This window comes from Monodon monoceros, unplaced genomic scaffold (genome assembly GCF_005190385.1).
Source record: "Monodon monoceros isolate NGI ecotype Baffin Bay Population unplaced genomic scaffold, NGI_Narwhal_1 Super_Scaffold_6, whole genome shotgun sequence".
NCBI lineage: Eukaryota > Metazoa > Chordata > Mammalia > Artiodactyla > Monodontidae > Monodon > Monodon monoceros.
The window spans coordinates 18,110,447-18,127,984 of record NW_021703783.1 but is presented as its reverse complement, the minus strand read 5'-3'; positions in this window follow the sequence as shown (position 1 = coordinate 18,127,984).

Genomic DNA, 17,538 nt, shown 5'->3' with positions numbered 1-17,538 from the left:
GAAGAAGCTAGGGGGCACCTTCAACATTCTGTCTAGAAATCTCTTTAACTAAGTCATCCAGTTTATCAGAAAACTGCAAGCAGCGGGGTTAAAATTTCTGTCCCTACATAAAAATGTCTCCTTTCCTTCAGTCTCCAATAATCTTATCTTCACTTTTCTTTAACCGTTTACCCACAGCCTCCTCAAAACCCTTCTAACATTTGCCCACAGTCCAGTCCCAAAACCAACGCCACATGTTTCAGTCTTTGTTACAGTAGCACCCCAGTTTCAGGTACCAAAATCTTTTTAGTTGACTACTGCTCTATAACAAAGTACCCCAAACTTAGTGGGGTGTAAAACAGCAGTTATTTATCACCATCACTCTCATCGTCACTGCGAATCTGACTGATAACAGATGCTGGTTTAGCTGGAGTCAGCTGAGACCTCCTCGGTCTGGTTGTTGATGACAAGTGTCAGCTGGGACCTCAGCGAGGACTGTGGATCAGACAAACAACTACGCACGGCCTCTCCATGTGACCTGACTTTCATGGCACAGAGGATAGGTTCTAAGGACAAGAGTTCCAAGAGAAAGTCAGAAGGAAGCTTCAGAAGTGATGCAATATTACTCCCTTCACATTCTACTCCTTAGAAGCAAGTCTCTAAGGCCACTCATATTCAAGGGGAGAAGAATTACGCTCCAGCTTTTAATAAAAGGAGTATAGCAGAGTTTGAGGACACTTTTAAGAAGATCACCCAGTAGCATAAATTATATGGGTACCAACTGGAGAACAGTACTGGGGTATGAACACGAAGCACGTGCTCCTGCAAATTCCTAGGCATTCCACTGCATCCACTGTGACAAACCTGGCATCCAAAAAGCGCTGAGGACACAACTGCGGTGCAGAGGGATACAAGGACTTCCTCATGGCTCTAGTTCCTATCCCAGCTCCAGTTTAGGTCTGTGAGTACTGTCAGTCTTGCCTCTTCCAATTCTATGTTTGGGGCCTCTTAACAGATTTTTCCTCTTTACACCTCCACAGGCTCTCACAACCAAAATGCCCATCTTGCTGTAGTCTCTGTGATCCCCTTGGTCCTTGGATACAAGAAATGTAAACATCTCCAACGCCGACCCTTTACATCGTGTTTGCCTTCTTTCTGGTCCCTTTCTGATCTTAAACATTCTTGTTTCCCAGGGTCTAGGCCAATCTTTGCACCCTGGTCCTTGTCTTCCCTCTCATTTCTTGCCAATTTTCCTGCCTGCCAGCCCCAACTGTTTTCAAGACAAAAGTCTCCACCTGAGCCCCATTCCTCATGCCTGGGACCCTATGTGCTACTGCCAACATGCCCTTGTCCTGCGCTCTGCCCACCTGCCAGGAAGACACCCATCACTCACTTCTGGATATCCTCCATGCCAGCCACCTGTCTGCCTGGACGTCCAGCTTCTACCTGTTGCCAAATCCTCTAGACAGCAGGTTCTGCCATCTTTTTGGACCTCCCAGCTGCTGGGCCCTTCTCCAAAAGACTATTTTTTCTCCAGGGCTGGCCCTCTCCCACTATATCTAGTTCCTAGTTATGTACCAAAGAGCAATTGACTTTCCCTCTGGCTGCCACGGCATCCTTTTCACTCCTATGATTCCCTGCCCAGTGTGATCTATGGGAGCAATTAGAAAAAACAAATTCATTGTGCTAAGACCACTCCAATTTTGCTACTTCAGTTAAAAATGTACATGGACTCGAACTCTCTCACCTTCTCTATTGCTTCATCTCTAGGAAAACCGCCTGCTCCAGCCTTCCCTGACTGGCTCCTAGGCTTCTTCCCCTTTGGCTTTCTCTTGGCTTCCAAGACCTGCAAACTCCATGAGTATGGCCCACTGCCCTGGATTTCAAATTCCTGGTACCCTCATAATTCAGCAGTCATCTGGCCCTCAACACTCAGGCTACACGTTGTACGCTTAGCTTTCTGGATCCTACGTAATCAGTCCTACCAGCTGCCACCCACATTTGGTTAGGTTTTCTTATGATATCTGGAGAAGTGGGAGCAAACTAAATTATTTTGTTTCTACAATACAAAACTTTATTTCTGTCACTTGTACATATTTTAGACTTTTCAGTGCCTAACCAACACTAAGACCTTTTCTAAGTTTTCTTTGACCCCCAATCCACTTAATGGAAGCTTGAGAATTTGATTCTACATTTGTGATGTGTTTTTTTTTTTCCCCCTCTAAGACTGTTCAAAACTGGCGTGACTTTTTGATGGGAAGAATAATATGGTTAGCCTGTTTATAAATTAACAGACAAGGAGGTGTACCAACCCAAAATTATTCTCACAGGAAGCAAGTTGCTGGCTCTGACATCCCTTCTCTTTCTTAGCTTGCCAGAAACAGATGTTGACAGCTCTCTTATTTGGGGAATATATCCAGAAGGATGAATATTATCCTTGAGAAACACAGTATACTGTATATAACTTCTTATAAGCAAAGAAGTAGTTTATTTAAGCTTAGAGAAAGGACATACAGACAATCTGGACAAAGAAAAGAAAGAATGCCATCAAGCGATCGAAAAGCTTAGCCAGCCCTCAACTTCACGGAAGCTTCTGGGCTAGCGAAAGGGGCAATTGATAGTGCTAGAGGGCTGCAGATGGAATCAGACCTAAGAGACCGAAGTCTTCTCCACACAAAGCCAGAATTCTCTGAGAAGTGAAAAATACCAGCCTTCCAGCTGGTACTTTTGCCCACTTTTCACAAAGAAATCCAATTTCTTTTAACACATAAAAAACTATAATTAACCTGTTTTCACTTCAATCAAAGAGTATTTATAAGGAGCTTTTCATATACCAAACCCTATACATGTTAATATGTTTGCATGTATGCATAAACATGGTATATGACAGTTCCTGTTCTCAAAGACTTCAAAATATAAATGGTTAGAGTCTGAAAAGTAAGAAGTCTGGTGAAAAAAAAAGAAACTAGTTTATTTGTCTAGTCGTGCTCAGAAAATCTAGCCTACATTTTAAGTGTTAGGCGTTCTTAGCATAAATAGTTTTTTTCTTTTTGTTTTTTAACGAAGCATGCCTGATTTTGCTGGGGGTTGAAACTGACATGCAACTCACAGAAACGTGTCTGCATTGTGGTGTGAATGGAACCATAGACTGGGAAAGAAATGGAATAGCTCAGAGATTCCAGTAGATGGGGAACGTGTTGAAGCCACCAGAGCCCAGTGGTATGTGGCAATCGGAGATGGCTGACTCCTTTTGAATAAAAATGTCATGCTGACCTGGTGGAGGCAAACCCTGCAGGTGGTATCTGGCAGCTGCTATCAAAAGAACAGTGTATAATCAGGGTGACCTGAAACCGCCAATCACATACCACTGTCTTCAGGGGCGCAAGGCTCCAGCACTTTCAAATATGCAGTACTCCCTTTCTCTGCTCATCAAGCAGGAAACACTTGTGCATCTGGTGTCTGCAGACTTCTTCATACAACCAGTTCAGGGACACTGAGCTGCAGACTTTGATGTCTGTGGACAGAGCCCCACCTGGCATTTGGTCTCACCATTAAATGGCCATAAAAACATGTGTCATATTTGTTCCAAATTCCAATACATCATATATTGAAAGTTCGAGGTCCTCTTGCGACCGGAAGTTTTGACAACTTTATTGGTTTACGGAGAATTGACTGATTTAAGAGTATAATCTACCTAATATTTTCACCTGCCGATGACTTAGTTCAGAGTCAGTGTTGTTAGTTGTGTTTGTCAAAATATCTGAAAAAAGGAAAACCTTATTTTATAAAATCATGGATATGATTTAACCAAATACTTCTATTTCTGTGAATCTGTTGTGAGAGAATAATCATAATGCAACAGAAAGTTATATAAAAAGAAGTTTGTGAAAAAATTATAATATTGACAATTACATAAAACGTAAATTGTTCTATATATAAGGAATATATAGAACCTTGGAGTATGCGGAAATATTTAAAAATAAGAACTTGATTGTCAGGAAAATGTTCCTAAAACTGAATAATAAAGGCAGATCACAAAATATTCATTCAACAAATATTTATTGAGGCTGACCATGTAACAAACATTGTTTTAAGTCTAGAGGTGTTACTAGGAACCAAAAAAACCCAAAAAACTTAAAACAAACTCTTCCTTTGTGGCGATTACATTCTGATGTATCTTATAATGTCCTTTCAACTATGTAAACAAACAACTATGCAAACAAATAAAATAAGCAATCATAGAAAAGGAAGTGGAAGGGAATTGTAGTGGACACTGCATCCGTGTCCCTCAGATCCCTTAACCATGTTAGTGCACAATATCTCCCATGCACTTACCCTCCCAAAGCCAGACCTGCATCCCTTTTGAAAGGCTGCTGCCTGGCTTGCTGTAGAGCCTGCTCTGCAGAGGTGCCTGGAATATACAGGTCCCCAGGGGCAGCCCTTAACCAGTGGCTGAAGGAAGCATGGTGTAATTACTGCATCTCCCTTGTTCTGGTTGGAACATCTGTCTCCTATGGATCAAGCAGAACTACCCTCTGTGTGACCTTGTTTGCTATCACACCTTTACTGCCGGGGAACCAAACAAAGACCAACATTTGAACAGTGATGGTAGGCTAATAATAATCATAGCTTGCATTCACTGAGTGCCTCTTATGTTTCAGATTTGAACATGAATTATCTTAATTTTCACAGCAACACTGTGAGATAAGTACTGTTATTAGCCTTGTAATACAGATGAATATGAGGCTGTGGGCATTTTCTTTTCCTTCCTTATACTTCCATGTCTCTTCCAATGTTCCACCAAGATATGTATCATTTTTACAAGCATCTAGGACATGAGTACCCGTTTTCTGGAGTGTTGGCTGTAGAAGCTGCAGGAATAGTGTTCTCTTGGCAGCTGTGAACATTATTGCTCTTATATCTGAATGCAGTTCTTTGTCAATCAAAGAATGATAAAATAATCGTATCATGACCAAGTATTTCTGTGACCTTTATCAATTAATTCCTTTATGAAAGTGAACAAAAATGTACATATTAAAGTGGATTTCTGCTATTGCCTTTGAAGCTTGCTTCGTTGTCTGGGAATTTTTGTTCAGTCTAAGGTACTTTAAATTTTCAGAACCACCTGTATTTTAAAATATTATCCTTTCACTCATTCTTTTAATTTGCCCTAAAATGTCCCAATTTTATTATTTAAGTTACTAATGTGTTGCTCTGGTCTTAATGCTACACTTACATTTAGTTTAAAATTTTTTCTAGGATCGTGACATTTTCATAAGAAGATTTTGACCCAACCTCCATTTGTCAAAGCTCTTCACATGGTACTTTCTAAGCGTAATCGGCATTGCTCTTTACCCCTTCCATAAGACCAAAAGGAGAAAAGGCCCGTAACTGAAGTTGAACCACACACATTTATATGTATGATTTCTCTGTGCTGACTTAAAATAAGAAACCAGTCAACTAGGAAAATGGTTCTCTATGTTATTTCACAGTAGAAGTGGTCATCTTGGACCAGAGCAACTCTCTTCTTGTTAATGTCATAACCCGTATGGGCAGAAATTCCTAAAGATATGTGTTACTTGGATTTTGGTCGTATGGGATAAGGTCTAACTAAATAGCTTAGGCAAAAAAAAAAAAAAAAAAAAAAAAAAATTTAAAGGCTGGTGAAATCTAAGGACGTTTTAAGCAGCCAAGCCAAAAATGACAGCAGGGATATGTCTGGACCTCAGGGATGCTCCCTGACCAGAAGTGAAATCTTTAATAGAATCCAGCATTCCTAAGAATAGTGGTGGTGGTGGTGGTGTTTTGTTGTTGTTTGTTTGTTTTTGGTATTGAGTTGTATGAGCACTTAATGCTTTTAAGATTAAGATAAGAAGAAAGAAACATCAGAAAGTTGTTTACATCTTAGCTAAGTTCTGAAGGAAAACAATAAAAACAAAACAGTGATGGGGAAAGTGGTTCTTGGCACAGGGAAAGGCAGTGGCATAGGATGTGAAGAACTGGGAGTAATCTTTTTTTTGTCTGTTTTTGTTTTTTGCGGTACGCGGGCCTCTCACTGTTGTGGCCTCTCCTGTTGCAGAGCACAGGCTCTGGACGTGCAGGCTCAGCGGACATGGCTCACGGGCACAGCCGCTCTGCGACATGTGGGATCCTCCCGGACCGGGGCACGAACCCGCGTCCCCTGCATCGGCAGGCAGACTCTCAACCACTGCGCCACCAGGGAAGCCCTGGGAGTTATCTTTTTTAGGCCAGAGAAAAATGTACTTACGGGAAAGTAGAAAAATAGAAAATAAAAGTACTTAGTGGGGAAGTAGAAAAATAGAAAATAAAAGTACATAGGAAGGGGATACATACTGATTTTACACTAGAATGTTTGAACGTTTGGTAGAGTGCTATTAATCAGAATAAGTTTTTTGATATTTTATATTTAGCTTGTAGTTAGAGATGTCTGAGAGGTTATCAAGATAACTTACCTGGAGCTCAGAAGAGGAGATATTACGTACTTAAAGAGAATGGGTACAAAAAGAAGAAAAGTGGGCCAAGAAAGTTTCATCTGGGATGATTTTATTATCAGGTGCTTAAAAAAATTATTTTCTTTGACAAGAATCTTATGAAGACCTAGACTGTTTATGCTATGGCGCAGGAATGCTCTAAATCCTAAGAAGTCTAACCAAAGATAACCTCGTAAGTCAGACCTCAGATAGGGGTCCCTGACTCATGGGGGTCTGGGGTGGGGGGAGGGGCGATTTGACCCTTCTTAACCCCTGAGTTCTTTTCTCTATACCAACTGCCCTCTGAAGCAGATCTGGGGGACTGGCATCTAGGGCCATCACATCATACATCCCTGCGTAGATTTACAGGAAACATCTTCACCCTGGACCACAGCAGAGGTGATGTGCTGCAACAAGTGATTCAGATTAAAGGCTCTTTTCCAAAGGTGGACACCCCTTATGTTTGACACTATTATTAGGTTACTTTCATTGGGATTGTAAAATGACTTTATACAGGTCATCTAGGAGCAGTGAGTTTTCAGGGTGTTGTTTTCGGAGCTAAAAATAAAATTAGATTAGCAGTAATTAGTGAAGTGGGTGTAATTTCATACCTCCGACTGTAATCATTTCCCAAAGGGGTTTTCTCTTGATTTTACTTTCCAGTGCATTATGTCCTTTGTTGAAAGAAAATACCCGCTACAAGAGCAATTTTAAGGAAAGTACAGTAAACATAAACTAATGTAATGATGGGCTGCATAGAATGCTGTTTTCATGAAATAAACCACTAAAAATATTCCTTGCAGCAACAATGCAAAAGTAGTAATATTGTAGTTCAAAACAGTTCCAAGCTATTATTTTATTTTGCAAGATGTTGTTGGCAGAATCTAGTCTCAATTATTACTTTTTTAAGAAGAGAGAAAAAAAACAATTTAATGCACTCTAATGCTGACTCTAAAAATATCAGAGAACCAAGTATACAGGGATCAGACTATTAATAGCTTGAAACACTGTCAGTCAGTGGGATGGGACACACTTTTTTTTAGATTGTGAGCCAAAATCTAAATTTTACTGCCGAATTATGTACTTTGAATCTGTAGACACACTTAAAGGTGAGAAAAGGCTGTAAGTGATTAAAACCTCTTGTTTCGCAACGCCCTGTAGGAGACATTTAATTGTTTCAAGAGATGCAGAAGTTCTCAAATGTGATTGACTCAATTACAATTAATTTAAAATGAAATATATAATATAGCACTTTTACAAAATTGGTAAGAATCATATGCAAACTAAATTATGATTTACTGTCACAATTCCAAAAATCTAGGAATTCTTAAACTAAGCATTAGCAACAGTTTGACTAAATGTAGTAGGAAGTGGTGTTACTGAAAGTGGGGTCCAGCTGCTTGCCACTCTAAAGCCAATACTAGAGAGGCAAGGTTGGTGGAAAAGAAAGTTTGCTTTATTTTGGAGGCCAGCAACCGGGGGTTGGAGGGGGCAGAAGGGCATCTCATGTCCAAAGGCCAACTCCCCTCCCCCCCCGCCCCCCGACAAACAGTGGACAAGAGCTTTTATAGGTGGAGGCAGGGGGCTACATGTCCTCTCCAACAATTATCTTCAAATTGGTCATGCCTTGTCTGATCAGCATCATCTTGATTGCTTTAAGTACAACTGTACTTCCAGGGTTGGTTTGTTTCCATTTCTTTGAGGCCAGTTCTCAGAATTGTGGCAGCTTATGTCATGGCTACAATCTGATCATCATGTAGTTCACTTCTTCCACCTGGTGGGAGTTTCAGTATCTATAAGAGGGCTCACAGGATATGGCTCAGAATATTATCTATAGCCCTTGAAGAGGAACTAAAGGTCCTTGACTTTATTTAATGACTAAACTATTGTTATTTGGTCTCCTTTAACTGTTTTCCTTTGTTTCTGCATGTTCTCACTCCTTTGATTAAACTTATTCTTCGGCTAAAGTTTTTCTACAGACAAAAGGCAGATGGAGGGCTTCCCTGGTGGCGCAGTGGCTGAGAGTCCGCCTGCTGATGCAGGGGACGCGGGTTCGTGCCCCGGTCCGGGAAGATCCCACATGCCGCGGAGCGGCTGGGCCCGTGAGCCATGGTCGCTGAGCCTGCGCGTCCGGAGCCCGTGCTCCACAACGGGAGAGGCCACAGCAGTGAGAGGCCCGCGTACCGCAAAAAAAAAAAAAAAGGCAGATGGAGGACATGGTGGGGAAGGAGCAGAGGGTCCTGCTCCATTTCAGTGGGACAAAAGTTCAGCAAATAGGGCTTAATCCTGAGAAAGTCTCCTTTCAGCAGTTACAGATACTGGTTTGGCTGTCACCTTCTATAGTTTACTCATACCCACATTCTGGGTAACTATTTCACCAGTGGCCATTTCCCTGATCTGGTCTTTCGCTGGAAAATTGTAAAATTCCAAACACCATGAATCTGGCATTATAAGTAAGATGGTTGGAAGGCCTTTATGTTTATGGAGAGAAGACAAGTGACTTCACAGAAAAGTAGGGAAACTCAGGTGTTAGCACCAGAAAGGGAAGACAATTGGAAACCTGTCCATGGGTGATTTGGGAAAAGGTAGTGAAGTATATATAATAGCTCAGCAAGCCCCTCTAAAATAGTCCTATAGCAATTGCAAATAGGTGTGTTCATTTCCCTTAAATTAAAAAAAGCATATATTTCATTTTTCCTTTCTATTGATACATAGCTTACATACAGTACAATGTATAAATCTTAATTGTACAACTCAATGAATTTTTTATATATGTATATATCCACTACCAAATTCAGATATGGAACATATCTAGCCTCTTAGCAGACTTCCGTATGCCTCTTCCCAATTGATAACCCCATTACTCTGATATTTAGCACCCTAGAAAGAGTCTCAGTTATTTCACATTGTCCCCAATACTTGGTATCGTCAGTTTTAATATTTTAATATTAGCCCTTCTGGTTGAAGTGTAGTGATGTCATATTGTAATTTTAATTTTCATTCCTCTGGTGGCTAATAATGTTAAACACGTTTTCATGTGCTTATTGGCTATTTGGATGTCTTCTTTTGCAAAGATCCTGTAAATGTCCTTTGCCCAGTTTTTTAAAATCATTAAGCATAAAAGACCGATACATAATTTTTATAAAAATTATGAACTTCTCTTCATCAAACAACTGTATCAAGAGAGTGAAAAGGCAAGCTAGAGGATAGGAGAGGAAATTTTCATATTTGAAATTTCAAACTGATTAGGGTTAACCATTTCTCCACTTTTCATGAACCATGAAGACAAGGGCAGTATATGATGCTTTCCCAGTGCTACACATGCAGCTTGGCATAGAATAGGTGATGAATGAATACCTGTGAATGAATGCATGAGTACCTGAGTGAATGAATGAAGTAGTCGTCCCTCCCCATCTAAAGATACACAGATTATGACCGTCTGATTTGGTTTTTCTAAGGCTAAGAGAAAGCTCAATTATTAGCAGGAACAGGGACTCTGAATATGACTCTATTCCCTGAGCAATGCCAACCTGAGAGCTGGCCCCAGTGATGACTGGTCCCTAGAGCTGATGTACAAATTCCACTTGAGGGCTGTCAGGTCCCCTGGCCATCTTTTATTGGTGCCCTGGGTCACAGCCAAAGACGTGCCCTCTGCCTTGTGGCAGGGGTGGAGACTGCCCGAGGGGCTTCCTGGCCTACTAGAAAAGAATAATGCTGAAGTCTGAATACCTACACACTATCACAAATGGACCACAAGTAAATAATTTCCCAGTTTTGGTTTCAGTTTCCCCAATTGTAAAATAAAAGGGATCATCTATGAGCTCTCTAGACCCTACTTGCTCCGACATTCTGTCATTGGAGAGTCTGAAGAAAAGAACTTTTATGGGAGAAACAGTACTGGACACCCGGTAGGTCAAGATGACCTGAGCAGTGTATTCTGCTCAAGTCCCAGCGGGCCCACAGTACCTTTGTACTTGATCCAAAAAGGCAGTCTTTTAAGTTGTCCCAGCACCTAACCACTCTCTTCTGTAGGCTGAGATGAAAAAACTTCCAGAATTCTTTGCAAAAGGAGCCCAAACCCAAAACAACAATGCTCCTTGGATACAAGTAACATTTTCTTCTAGAAATAGAAAATGTCCTCTAGCTTAGTTATAATTTCTGCAATCTGTTCTGCCAAATTTTTTTTGGTTTGTATAACTGCTATTCAGAGTTCTTTTGGCAAAAATGAAAATCTAGCTTATTTCTAATAGCCTGTTAATTTTCATGGGATGTCCCATTTAAGAACAGAAGAAAAAGTCACCACTGGAGTCTTGCTATAGAGAAGTTAACCCTAGGTTATTTACTATTGATAAACAATCTATTTGAAGAATAGATGCTTCTTTTTGAAAGAAAAATATGTGAAGATTTCACCCTGTTATAAACACTATTTTCTCCTTTTTCACTTGAAAACCAATCTTTATTTTCAGCTTAAAGAGCAGTTATCCTAGAACACATTATATGTAATAGAGCATGTTAATTATTTTGCCTTTTTAAAAAAGTAGCTTCTCTAATATCAATCACCAAATTTACTAATAGAAGAGATCCACTGGCCTGCATGATAAACCAATTTGGGCTCCCCGAGGGAAGACAGGAACGAAAGATATATGAATGATATGCCAGTAACCAATCAAAAGTGAGGGAGTGACATCCTAGCCAATGGAGAAAGCATTTATGTAACTGACCTAAGATATGACTGACAGCAGTCATTATGGGAGGGAAGGGGGGGGGGAATTGATGCCTAGTCCTTAAAATGAAAGACAAAAAAAGCAAAAAATGTGCCATACTCTGTTGACATTCTTAAAAACAAACAAACAAACAGACAAACAAAACCTTTACATGTTTGTATAAGCCTCATGGAATAGATGCCACTGTCAAATATATGTATCTTGCAACATCACCCTCAAACCTGATAATGGTAATAATAATGATAATATTGGCCAGGAACGGAACCAAGCATTTTTTATTGCATTACTTATAATTCTCAACTACTCTATAAGTACCATTTTATCACCATTTCATAGATGAGGATGCCAAGGCACAGAGGGGTTAAGAAATATACTCAAGATCAACATGGAATAAAACTCTAGATAGGAACACAGACAGTCTAGCTCTTAACAACTTCTTCTGTACAACTTCTGGAGATGCTGATACACTCTATGGTACATTAAAAATGGCTGCAAACTCTTTGCTGTTGTTCAAATTGAGAGATGAACTCTCATCCCCATCCTCTAAATGGGAGTGGGCCTTAGTGACTTTCTTGATCATGGAATGTGGTGGAAATGACATTCTGTACTTCTGAGGCTATGTCAAAGGAAGCAACGGGCTTCTCTCTGTGCCTCTTGGAGCTCTCACTCTCTGGATTCTCCATCTCGGAATCCAGCTGCCACACCCTAAGAAGCCCAAGCCATATGGAGTGGTCGTGTGAAGGTGCTCTTTCAATGTCCCCAGCTAAGCTGCCAGATGACAGCCAGTGTCAAAAACCAGCCATCTGAGTGATCCATCTAGACATCTAGCTTAGCTCTGCCTTCAGATAACTGTCATCCCAGCTGCAAACACATGAGAGATTCCCAAGCAAGAACCATCCAACTGAGCAACAATTCACAGAACCATGAGACATATAATTGTTTTGTTCCATAAAGTATTTGGGTGGTTTGTTACAAAGCAAAAGATAAACAAAAGAACACTCCCGTGCAACACACCATTTACAGAAGAGTTGTATTTTTAAACAATTACTTACCAATTGATTTTTTGAAACTCAGAACATGTCTACCCCTAGTTAGAATGTTATAAATAGCTGTAAAGTTCCTAGGCCACTTCACTAAAGTCTATTTAACCCACAGTGTAGCTTAAATTTGCAATGAAAATAGTAAAAATACTGTTACAAGACTAGTAATTAAATAGATTTAAAATATGAGAAAAATGAAGAAGTCGTTTTTAAAAATTTACCATAAATGTTTGTGCTTAGGGGAAAAAAAGATTAAGCTATGAGAGAGAGATGATACCTTTTTGGGTCTTCTGATGGGAATTTTCCGGTATCTTTCAAGACCTCTATAAATTGATAGCATCTAACCTTCATTAAACCTAACCTCTCTGCAAAAAGTATGGTTTTCCTTAAACCTATATCAACCATAATTCGGGGGACAAAACAGAATTGTGTAGCAAAAATAAGAGAGACAAAAGGAAAATTTTGGGGGGCTGCTCAATAACAATAATAGAAACAAGAAAAGAATGAGCATAGGGCTTCCCTGGTGGCGCAGTGGTTGAGAGTCCGCCTGCCGATGCAGGGGACACGGGTTCGTGCCCCGGTCCGGGAAGATCCCACATGCCGCGGAGCGGCTGGGCCCGTGAGCCATGGCCGCTGAGCCTGTGCATCCAGAGCCTGTGCTCCGCAACGGGAGAGGCCACAACAGTGAGAGGCCCGCGTACCGCAAAAAAAAAAAAAAAAAAAGAATGAGCATAAAGACAATATGATGGGCATTTGTAGTTTTTGTCACGTAGCATCCACTTACCTTTTCCCAGAAAGGAAATGGGTACTAAGAGTCTCGGCTACAATCTATCCTACGGTCACTAAATATCTTTTTTGCTCATACTTCTCATATTCCAAACACACTATCCCCCTGGAAAAGGAAACAGTCCCTGCATGCAGTCTAGGACCTCCTGGTGATGCCAAGCTTCAATTTGCCTGACTACTTTGGTCTGTCAATTAAAAAGACAAGGAACCCAGCTTCTCCTCCTCCACACAAACTCAGTTTACAAATTGTGGAAAGGGAAGCTGAAAAGCAACAGTAACTCCCATTTAGAGAATGAAAGAGTGGGAAGCATTTTTTAAATCTTCTGGAACACACATTTGAAGGTCCCTGACCTAAAAGTGGGGAAATTTCTCTGAATAGACCCTAATTCTGCCCTCTGGGAAGAACTCCAGGTCAATTTTTTTCTGTGACCTCTGGACCAACCTTTCATCAAGCTGTTCCTTGTCTATCTAACTCCTTGTTCACATCTCAAGGGGATACTGAGGAGTATATCCTTAGTGGGGGAGGGGGTGTGTGTACCAGTCAGTATCTCCCCAGAAATCAGATGGCATGTTCAAATTAGGATAACTTAAGGGGGATTTACTTACAGAAGGACCATTAACAGAGGTGTGAGAAGGGGAAGAAGAGCTACAAAGAACAATGCAGTCATCCAAGCTTTAGTAACTATGGAGTTCTCAGACTGTAATAGGGAAGAACCTTTTGTATTCTGATACAAGTTAATCACTAAAGGGATGTTGCCTATAAGCTTAAGTTATACATAATGGCGCATCTCTGGGAACCTTGCCTCCCAGGTACAGGAAGTCGCCTACACATGAACCTCCAAGTTGAGAACTTTCAAATATGTGAAAGTGTGTTCGCATGTCCAGTCACGTAAGTGTACGGGGTACATTGTCACATGCGTGCATCCTCTACTAGTGACTGTGCTTTTGTGTACTTTACTGTACAGTACTGTATAGAGTACAGAAGTACAGTGTCTTTATTTCAAGCTAGATCTGCAAGAGGACGATTTCATTGAACTCCTTGCTGTGCAACACGAGAGGCTTACTAATGAAGACCTGATGGAATTGGAGGCCCAGAGAAAGGAAGAGGAGAGACAAGAGGAAGAAGAAGTAACTGAAGAACCGAAGAGATTCATGATGCAGGAAATGGCAAGGGGATTTTCTTTATTTGAGGAGGCACTGTTAGTATTTGAAGCACAGAACTGGAACGTAGAATGGTACACGAAGGTTGCAGCAGCCGTTCAGAATGCAATCCAGTGCTACCGTGTCATCTATGACGAGGGAAAAAAGAGCTACTACCCAGACATCACTGGATCGTTTTCTTCAAGAGGATAGATAGAACTGAATCCAGCAAGGAACCAGAACCTGTGTCATCAATGTCAGGCGTGAGTGAAATTGCAGCCTGCCCTCCTATGGCTGACGATCCTTCAAGTCTACCGTCTCCCATCTCCTCTCCCTCCTCCAGTCAGTAACTCTTCTTGCCTGTTCACTCGATGTCAGCCCCTGTATGCCAGCTGTTGGACTGTACTGCTGTACTTTTCAAGGTACTGGACTGTAAGATTAAAAATGTTTATTTTTTGTGTTTGTTTGTTTTTTATGTATTATTTGTGTGAAAAGTATTATAAACCTATTATAGTACAGTACTACATAGCCGATTGTGTTAGTTGGGTACCTAGGCTAACTTTGTTGGACTTAACGAACAAATTGGACTTACGAACACACTCTCGGAACAGAATTCGTTCATATGTAGGGGACTTACTGTAATGAGCATTAAGCTAAAATACCTTTGTTTAGCTCACAGGAAACATCCTGACCAGGCCCACCTGTGAATGACTGCAGGAAGGAAGAAATGAACATATCTCCTCCAGAGGCTGATGGGAACCAGGGAGTGTTTGACTTTACTCCCTCCCCTTTTAGTATAAATGTAACCTGAATTCTAACTCAGTCAAGATGGTTCTTTGGGGCATGAGCCCACCATCTCCTCGGTTAGCTGGCTTTCCAAATAAAGTCTCTATTCTTTGCCCCAATAACTCCTCTCTCAATTATTGGCCTGTGAGCAGTAGGAGCTTAGACTTGGTAACAAGACCTCTAGGCTCGGTGGTACGAGAGAAGTGGCAGATTGTCAGAATCCAGAAAAAGAAAGTCTTGTAGAGAAAGTCTTTCTGAAAGAAGTGGTAGCCTTTGCAACTGAGGCACACACAGCCTAAGATAGCCTTGTAGATAGGGAGCCAGGAGAGTAAGTCCCCCAGCCCCTCTCTCTGTTCTCCCTCTAGTCTCCTCTGTAGAGGACTTACTCCCTGCCTGCCCCTTCTGTTCGTTTCTTGCTCTTGCTTCTTTCACTCTACATTGTCCTAAGAAGGCATGTGAAAAGCAGAGAAGAGGCATGTTATGTGATGATGGACTGCAAGGGGTAATGGACTAAGGACAGTTCTATTTTTAATTCTGAAAATTTTTGTACATTAATCCTAGAACAAAAGATACATACCAGTGGCCAAAAGACACATGAAAAGAAGTTCAACATCACTAATCAGTAGGGAAATGCAAATCAAAACCACAATGAGATACCACTTCACACCTGTCAGAATGGCTATCATCAAAAAGATAAGAAATAACAAATGTTGGAGAGGATGAGGAGAAAAGGGAATCCTCATGCACTGTTGGTAGAATTGTAAGTTGGTGCAGCCACCATGGAAAGCAGTATGGAGGTTCCTCAAAAAATTAAAAATAGAACTTTCATATGATTCAGCAATTTCACTTCTGGGTATTTACCCCAAGAAAAGATAAACACTAATTTGAAAAGATATATGCACTCCAATGTTCATTACAGCTTTATTTACAACAGCCAATATAGGGAAGCAACCTAAGTATCCACTGATAAATGAATGGATAAAGAAGATACGGTATATATATGCAATGGAATATTACTCAGCCATAAAAAATGAAATCTTGTCATTTGTGACAACATGGATAAATCTAGAGAGTATTATGTTAAGTGAAATAAGTCAGATAGAGAGAGACAAATACCATGTGATCTCACTTGTATGTGGAATCTATAAAAAAACCCAACCAATCAAACCAAACCGAACAAAACAGACTCATACATTCAGAGAACAAATGAATGGTTGCCAGAAGGGAGGGGACAAGGGGTGTGGAGGAAATAGGTGATGGGGATTAAGAGGTACAAATCTTAGTTATGTAATAAATGTCACAGGGATGTGATATACAGCGTAAGGAATATGATCAACAATATTGTTATAACTTTGTATGGGGACAGATGTTTACTAGACTTATTGTCGAGATCATTTCAATGTATGCAAATGTCAAATCACTATGTAGTACACCTGAAACTAATATAATATTGTATGTCCGCTATATTTCACTTAAAAAAGACTTTTAAAATAAATAAAATTAAAATGTCAATCTCATTCTTGCTTTAAAAAGGATTGGATAAATATAAAGCAATATGGGTCAAGACGGAAAAAAAAATAATATTCTAGAATTGACTGTGTTAAGAAAATATGGTGTGAACTGAAGTGGTCAAAAGGAGAAGCTGAGAATGTACATACAGGATGCCTTTCTGAGACACATTGAATGGATCACCAACTAATTGTTTTAATCATGCTTCTCTTTTGTTAACTACACACGGTTCAGATCACACCTAACCTCCCACAAGAAAGGCACAGATTATGATTCATCTACTTCCAATTAGCATATTTATTTCTGCTAACTGAAACACTTCTGACACCCTGTGAAAAGAAACTTCTTGGAAAATCTTTACACATAGCAAGTCTGTCCACTTGGAAACACATTTATGTACTTTACATTTCTGTACATTTTTCAATTTAGAGTGCTTTATACATATAGATTCAATTAATCTTCCCAAAACTAAAATGTCGTTAGTATTATTTCCATTTGCACTAAAATGATAGTGATGCTCAGACGGTTACATTACCTGCCCAAGGACTGGGGAAAGAGGTTGCAAATCCAGACGTCCCATGCGCTTTTATTTCATGATGTTGAACATCACTTGTAAGGAGTAAACATTTCCATCTCATTACCCAGAATGCAGGATGGCTCATAAGATGCAGAGATGCTCCTAGAATTCGGATATCAGGCTGCCCTGGACCACACTAATAATGAATATTTGCTCACATTTGCCTGTCTCAATTCTTACCTCTGTGGATGCTACCACTCATGCTTGCTGATTTCCCTGACCCCAAGCAAAGAAATAATCATAGTGTGCTACACTCACAGTGTTCTTTCAGTAAATGTCTATTGCAGTGAACTTATGCCTCCCATAGGAAAGTTAGCACAGGGTAACATTTTTGCAAATGCATTTTCAGCCTTCCTATCTCACCAAATATAAGGAGGGTAAAATGGAGATAAGGAGTATCTATCTAAAGCATCTATCACACTGCTTTTTAAAATATATATATATATGTATAAACGATTCTTTTTTTAATGGACTTTATTTATTTGTTTGTTTGTTTGTTTGTTTAT